General features: G+C 32.7%; 1 protein-coding gene across 2 annotated transcripts in view; it reads left to right on the top strand.

The window, feature by feature from the left end:
* Positions 1-521: 521 nt before the first annotated feature.
* LOC116344168 (irregular chiasm C-roughest protein-like) overlaps positions 522-6,892 on the top strand; it is a 115,124-nt gene continuing 108,753 nt past the window's right edge. For both annotated transcript variants that reach the window (XM_031772596.1, XM_031772595.1), the window contains exon 1: positions 522-977. The gene's annotated coding sequence lies outside the window, so the exon portion shown is untranslated. The remainder of the gene's footprint in view (positions 978-6,892) is intronic.

Below are 6,892 nucleotides of genomic sequence, written 5' to 3'. Positions count from 1 at the left end.
AATTAACTTGGTGAACAACGTTCATCGTATTATCATAATCATCATCCTCGTCATCGGCAGTATTGCTCATTTTCGAGTTTGAATTCATTTGATCAGAAATTGCTCCATGTATGTGGGGGTTCCTTTGAAACCGGGTGTTATTTCATATACAAAAAAAAAATAAAAAAATCATTTCAACTCCATTCAATGGGTGTTTGTGATTAAGGGAGACCTGACGCAACCACCAAAAGCGTTCGCTCATCAAATGGATTAACGGATTTTCCATGTAATCATATGCAATCGTGCAAAATAAACTCAATATCGTTGTGTTATGTATAGAAGACTCCAAATTGTTGAAAAATTGTATTTCACTGGATTTATCAATGTGTGCGCGTGTGTGTGCTTTTTTTATCATCCAACATTTTGAATGATGTTTTTGTGTGTTTTTTTTAATTGAACATCAAGCTGAATTTGATAAACGTGAACTGATACACAATTTATATTCAAATTTAGTTTGCTTATTTTCAATGCGTATATACGAAAAAAAAGTATTGAGACTGATTGGACTTTCTATGTTAAAAACAGTAAAATTTGAATGAACACTTTTCCGTGAATTCGAACATTTTCATCGTGTGTTTCAGTGAAGGGAGAGAGACATTTGTTGAATTTATCGTTTCGACTATTATTATTGTGTTATGTGATTTGTCCGAATTGTGGTCAACACATAGAACCCAAACTGAACCACATTCAATTCAACTCACTTTGTATACACAGAGACAGATTCAGCTCAACAAAGTAATAAATTTTCGTTACAAACATATTTGTGCACCGAATGTTATTTATCCAAGCGCATTACATTCAATACTTTGCAGAGGATTTGAATTTGGTTGCCGTGTATTCGATGATAGGCATTCATCATGTAAATGGAATATACTGATAGTCAATCGCAATTTTACAAATTAGTTTTATACATTTAATCACATCTATACAATTTGAAGGTAAGTGTTGCATCTATTTTTGGTAAATTATCTGATTTTATTTATTTTTTAATGAATTACATTTTTAGCTTTAATTTTGAAATTGAGAGTGTGTTTCAATTCATGGCACTGGCACGAGACTAGATCTGTGTAGCCAATTGTTATTGATTTTCAGAATTTTCATTTCCATGTAAAAGTCTGTTTAAAATTTATATATTGGAAATAAATCCAATCTCATAGTTTTACATCTCAATTGAAGTGACTTCTTTGTCTATTACATTTTACACAAAGACAAGACACATATTACACTATAAGTATTACAGTCCATTGATTTTATATGCTGTAAGTTTATGGTAGTCCGCATTTTCGATTGCATCTGTTTTTAATGCATCTCTTCTTTTACATTACGGATGATTGAAGATGAAAAAAAAACCTGCATTGGAATCACTTTGATTTGAGAAATGAGCTTTAATTCATTGTGCAAAATGCGAACTGATTTTTACCGGTGTTTTTTACCCTCCATCTCTTCTCTTGTATTTAATTGAATTTTTTTTCGTTTCCATTGAAAGCTACTATGTAAAATGGGCTTTCGCACAAATGAATAGAATCCATTTACATTTAATCAAATCAACGAATATCGATTTTATTAAGATGTACATCACGAATTCTGTTTGAAATGTGAACCATGGACTGAAATCACATCATAAGAGAATAGTTAATCAATATCATCTCAACATATCAATGTAAAATTCAGGAATAACGACTCAATTAAAAGTGCATTTGAAAATAATAGATTACTAGTCATTATCTATAATAATAATAATAAGGAAATTTTGTGTATTTGCCATGCAAAGTATTAAGTTCATTACGGTACCTTATGACACTGAACAAAAGGCCACGTATCCATTTATCTTTCAACGAATTTATATTTATCACAAATGCTTAATCAAATATTAATCAAGCGAATCGATTGATGAATCGAAACGTTTTCGATTTTGTGTGCATGTGACTTGAGCGATGCGCGTGCTTCGATGATGAAAGCCGAATAACCAAAAGGGAATACTAATATGTAAATCTCCTATCTATTTGTACATTAAATTTGATTATGATAGGCTGCAACATATGGCCGGATTAAAATTAAATTTTGAACGCAATCAAACACATTCTCTTTCGATTATGACTTTGAACAAAGAGACATTTGTGAAGAAATACAACTAAAAGTTCAAAAGGTTAATGCAATCAAGTTTTTTTCCTGTTGAATATTTGTTAAAACACCATTATATTGACCACCTGTGTAAACACAACCATAAAAATGACATTGTTTTTTAATCCCGTGCGTTTCATACAGTAGCAGCGGAATCGTAAAACTCAAACAATTTAATTATTACTCTTGTGAACAAACAAGAAACCAGAAATCGAATGTCATTTGGAACATTTGTCATTTTTAATACCTCTACGCAACTCTCTCATCAATATTAAATAAATTATTTTTTTTTTCTTCGAATTCATTCTCTCGAGAAAAACCGAGAAAAACCGCATGACTTCAGGCGATGAAAAATGTGTAGAATCTTTTTGGTGGGAAATTTTTTAAATGTAAAATAAAGTTTACTTTCTGTCCAAATGATTTCATTATTTCAGAATATTTTAGGCTTAGTTTAACAGACTTATGGATCGAAGCAGATAATGAGGAATCTGCATGATATCAGCCGAGCCAAATACCGATTTGTTAAAAAGTAGAAGAAGATTTTCTCTGATTAATTTTCCGTAATCTTGGTATTATTGGTGTTAATTATGAAGATTAGATGTTTTTCTTTTCTTTGAGAAATAAAAACGAAAAAACGACACAAATTAAGATAAAGAGAGAAAATATCGAATTTATTAAAAAAATTATATTGCGAATCAATTTTAATACAAATGAAGGTGTTTGAAGAATAAAAATTATATGCTCGAATTATGCAAACTCATCTCATCGAAGTAAAGTGTGTTATACATATTTTCACACACATAACTTTCTCAGATGCAATGAGGTCTTTATAGTGGTCAATGTATTTATTGCTGAACCGAGAAACATGTATAGTAGAACAGTGGTGAGCTAATTGGGCGCTTGTTAAACTGAAATAAAAGCACGTGTGCAGTTTCTCTCTAGCTTACTTACTCTCGTACACCGACTTTGAGAGTTGAGTTAAATGATAGTTTTTCCATTTGCAAAATATATCATTTTCTTTGAAAGTTCAACTTGAAGGTTTGCGTGTCTTGGGACTTTGTGATTTCCCTATTGTTTTTTACTACCACTGCCGCTGCTACTGCTTTCGAAAATATTTGCTTGATATGTACTTGCCAAACTACACTGATCACTATTGTTTATTTTCCATTTCTTCTCGTTCTCTTTGGCTCGTTGAAAATTGAAATATGCAAAACAAACAAGAACATTCCCACTTTGGTTTAAATAATTTATGCCTTCCATGTATGATATTATTGATTTGTTCAATTTTCTTGAGCAACAACTCATCTGAAATTGACCAATGTAAACGTGACTTTGCAGCAAGTTGGAATTTGCACAGAGCTCCATAATTTAAAAAAAAAAAAAATGAAAATACTACTTGAATTGATCGTGTTTCACCCTTTTTTTCATACTGATTCAATCATTTTTATGGTTTTACAAGAAAAAAACGATACCGATATTGATCGATGTTTCAGATTAAATACCGAAATAAACCAAAAAACGCAGAAGAAATGTTAACAATAGAACTTAAACGAAACAAAAAACCTGGAGAATAAGTGAGATGAATTCTCAGTAGATATAGTGCATATAAAATGCAGTACAATCTGCACCTGAAAAGTACTTTTTTTGCAATCGTGCGAAATTACAAATTAATTAGCATTTTCAGTGTTTCATTTGGTTGCGGTGCAAATGCCATTTTCGGTGTTTATATTCTCTCCTTCTTTGGCAGGTTAAAAAAAATGTTCTACTTTTTTACCTCGATACAATTTGAATAATGCACCATTGTATTCGACTTGTTAATCGACAACAACAAAAAGTTCATGCATCTTAAACTCATTTGGTGAATTGTGCGCGCACAATATTTTCTAACGGCAGTGATAATCTGACGTATGTCACTTCGTTAAATCGCTATTTAAAACTGTATTTTCAACGAGAAATAAAAACATTGTTATAAAAATTCAAATCCAGCTCATTCTTATAAACCTCAATAAAATCATTTGTGACGACGATGGCATTGCAGAAGGAAAACTGGCATCCACACACACTCACACACAAATACCAGAGAGACAAAAACTGAAGCAAATTTTTTTTCCAACCAAAGTCGAGTTTTGCGAATAGCGTGTGTTGGGCAACTGGGAAATTATCATAAAAACAGACAAATTATTAAGAATGAGAAATATATATGCCATTTGTGCGCAGTTTCAGTCGAATTGTGGTTTTATGGCATTTCCAACTGTAATTTGCCACAAACACAAGAGATAAGATAGAATGAAACAGAGCTAAAATCAAGTGTGCGAGAGAGATAAAGATAGATCAAGTGAGGCATTTTGGATTATCTGCATCTGTGTATCAGATACAAAGGAATGAATGGTAAAAAGTGCGAAAAGTGCGCCGCCAAGATGCATAAATTAAACAATGAGTGGGCGTTTTTTTCTTTCGTTTGTTCGTTTATACACAATTTGCACATTTATTACGTTCGACTTTGGCGTTTTAACGGAATCATACCGAAAAAAAAGCTGCCGCTTCACTCCGTACGTCCGAATATCTCGTAAATATCTGATTACGATCACACCACAAATAAAACCGAAAACACAATAAAAATGCACAGAGTTCATGCACAAAAAACCATATTGCTCGCGTAAATTTACGTTCTCGACTTGCTTTGTTTTATTTGCTGTTTTGTTTTCAATTTCCAGGCAAAAATAAAAACACTAATTTCATATTCATAACGACTGATTATCCCATCGTATGCTCGACGTTTATTTCATCACACATTAATATTGTACACGCATATAATGTAGCATATGCCAATTACGAAAGGAATTGGCGGCGGTTGCGCCATCATCAATTGTAAGTGAGTGGCGTCCCGAATGGGGCGGTATTATTGAGCACTATATTTGCTTTAATGATCGCCGCTTGTATTGGACGTCACAGAGATAGCCATATGTGTGTATGCGAAATTAATGATCATGAATATGTTTTACTTAAAAATCATTTGTCGCAGTGGCGACTCGGAATTTATTTTAATGCGTTCATCATTAAAATGGGGCCCGCCGAAAACAAACAACAACAGCATTCACAAACCCTTCCACCAGCAATGTTTCTGCCATGGACAGTTAACGGCGAAAACGCTAATGAAATCATGTTTATCTGGAAAGGAACGTGTTAATGAAATAAAACGATAAACATTTTTTGTTCTTTTTGCTTTCGAAAAACCGTCCACAAACTGACCGCACCACACTCTATATTATTATATAGACAGTGAAACGACCAAACGATTAACGAAAATTTATTTAATTCTTAACAATCGACAACAAAAAGCAACGAATAAAAACCGATTCGGATGCCAAATACAACGAACAATTGTCGTAAAATGTTCAGTTTTATAGACAATCAATAATTTTGCATCGTGAAAATTGTCGCTTTGATTGCTGCAAAAAGATACGCACATTCAAAATTCACATTAAAGTTGAGTTGTGATCATTGGTCACAATGATTTTATGGTGTGGTTCGGAAAATCATCTCTTGATGGCAATCATTTGGTGATTTCAAGTAATGTACTTTGAGATTGGAAATTAGGATCGAAATTGTACAGTGAAATGCTCTCAATTAAAAACAATAAAAATGTGATGTAATTAGCACGCGACTCCTGTTTCTCTACATATGTTGTGTTCGAATGCTCAAACTCAAAACCAAGAAGTACTCATGGAGAAAATCTAACCCGTTATTTTATCGTCATTTGGTCATCATAGTGATGATATTGAGGCATGTGTGCATATGCACAGTACAAATTACATTTAACTACAGCAAAGGAAGTAATTTAAAGATGCGAATGAAAATGACTTCTGTCTATATGTTTTGTGAGCGTTACACATACAATTTATTGCATTTGATTTTACGGCAATAGAATCGAACCGGTTTGTAGCTGTGTAACGATTTGCAAGCCATTTGGCAAATGTGAGCGTTGATCACTTTGTAGTGTACAAAACGTGTAAAATAATTAAATGTTGCCAGCCGACATAAAGTCAACTGATATGGCCAGTGATAATAATGTATTTCATGCGCATCATCATTTTGCCTATGCCAATAAAATCAATGCGATTTAAACAATTCCGAATGAAATCTTTGCTTGACTTTCTTTGCAAAAATCTAATGCATCGCTAATTGATGACGGCTTAGAAATGACATTTGGAATTTTTTTAAAAGTATACAAAGAGCTCACAATGTTGGTTGTGGCGCATAGCGGATTTCTTTTTTTTTGCATTGCTAGAAAAAAATCTAATAGCTCCACTGTTCGTTATCTTAAGTGCATAATTGTCGATTTGGCCTTTATATCATAGTGGCAAAATGCCGTTGTTTTTTATGTTCGTTCGTCACTTGGTACAGCAAATTACACTTGGTACTGCTTATACCGTCACTTAATATCCAGAATACAGTGATTAATTTATTGATTGTATATGAACAGAATTTTGACGCCAATCTCATTTTTGCAAAGTCTTCCAAGTATTTTTTTTCTCTTCTAATTCTTGCCATTCATTCAAGTTGTATTGCTCTTAAGAGTTTTAATTTGTTTCTATTTTTTTACTTTTCCGCACACCTAGTGTAGGGCAGGTATTGTATTAGGCCAAAAAATTAAAGTCATCCCAAAACATGTTTTCTATGCATATTTAATGTAGAAAACACGATTGGAGATGATTTTGGGGCATATTAATGT

Source organism: Contarinia nasturtii, unplaced genomic scaffold, assembly GCF_009176525.2.
Source record: "Contarinia nasturtii isolate CC-2019 unplaced genomic scaffold, AAFC_CNas_1.1 Cnas_scaffold_1037, whole genome shotgun sequence".
Lineage (NCBI taxonomy): Eukaryota > Metazoa > Arthropoda > Insecta > Diptera > Cecidomyiidae > Contarinia > Contarinia nasturtii.
The sequence above is the reverse complement of the archived record's forward strand: the minus strand, read 5'-3'. Positions and strand labels throughout refer to the sequence as shown.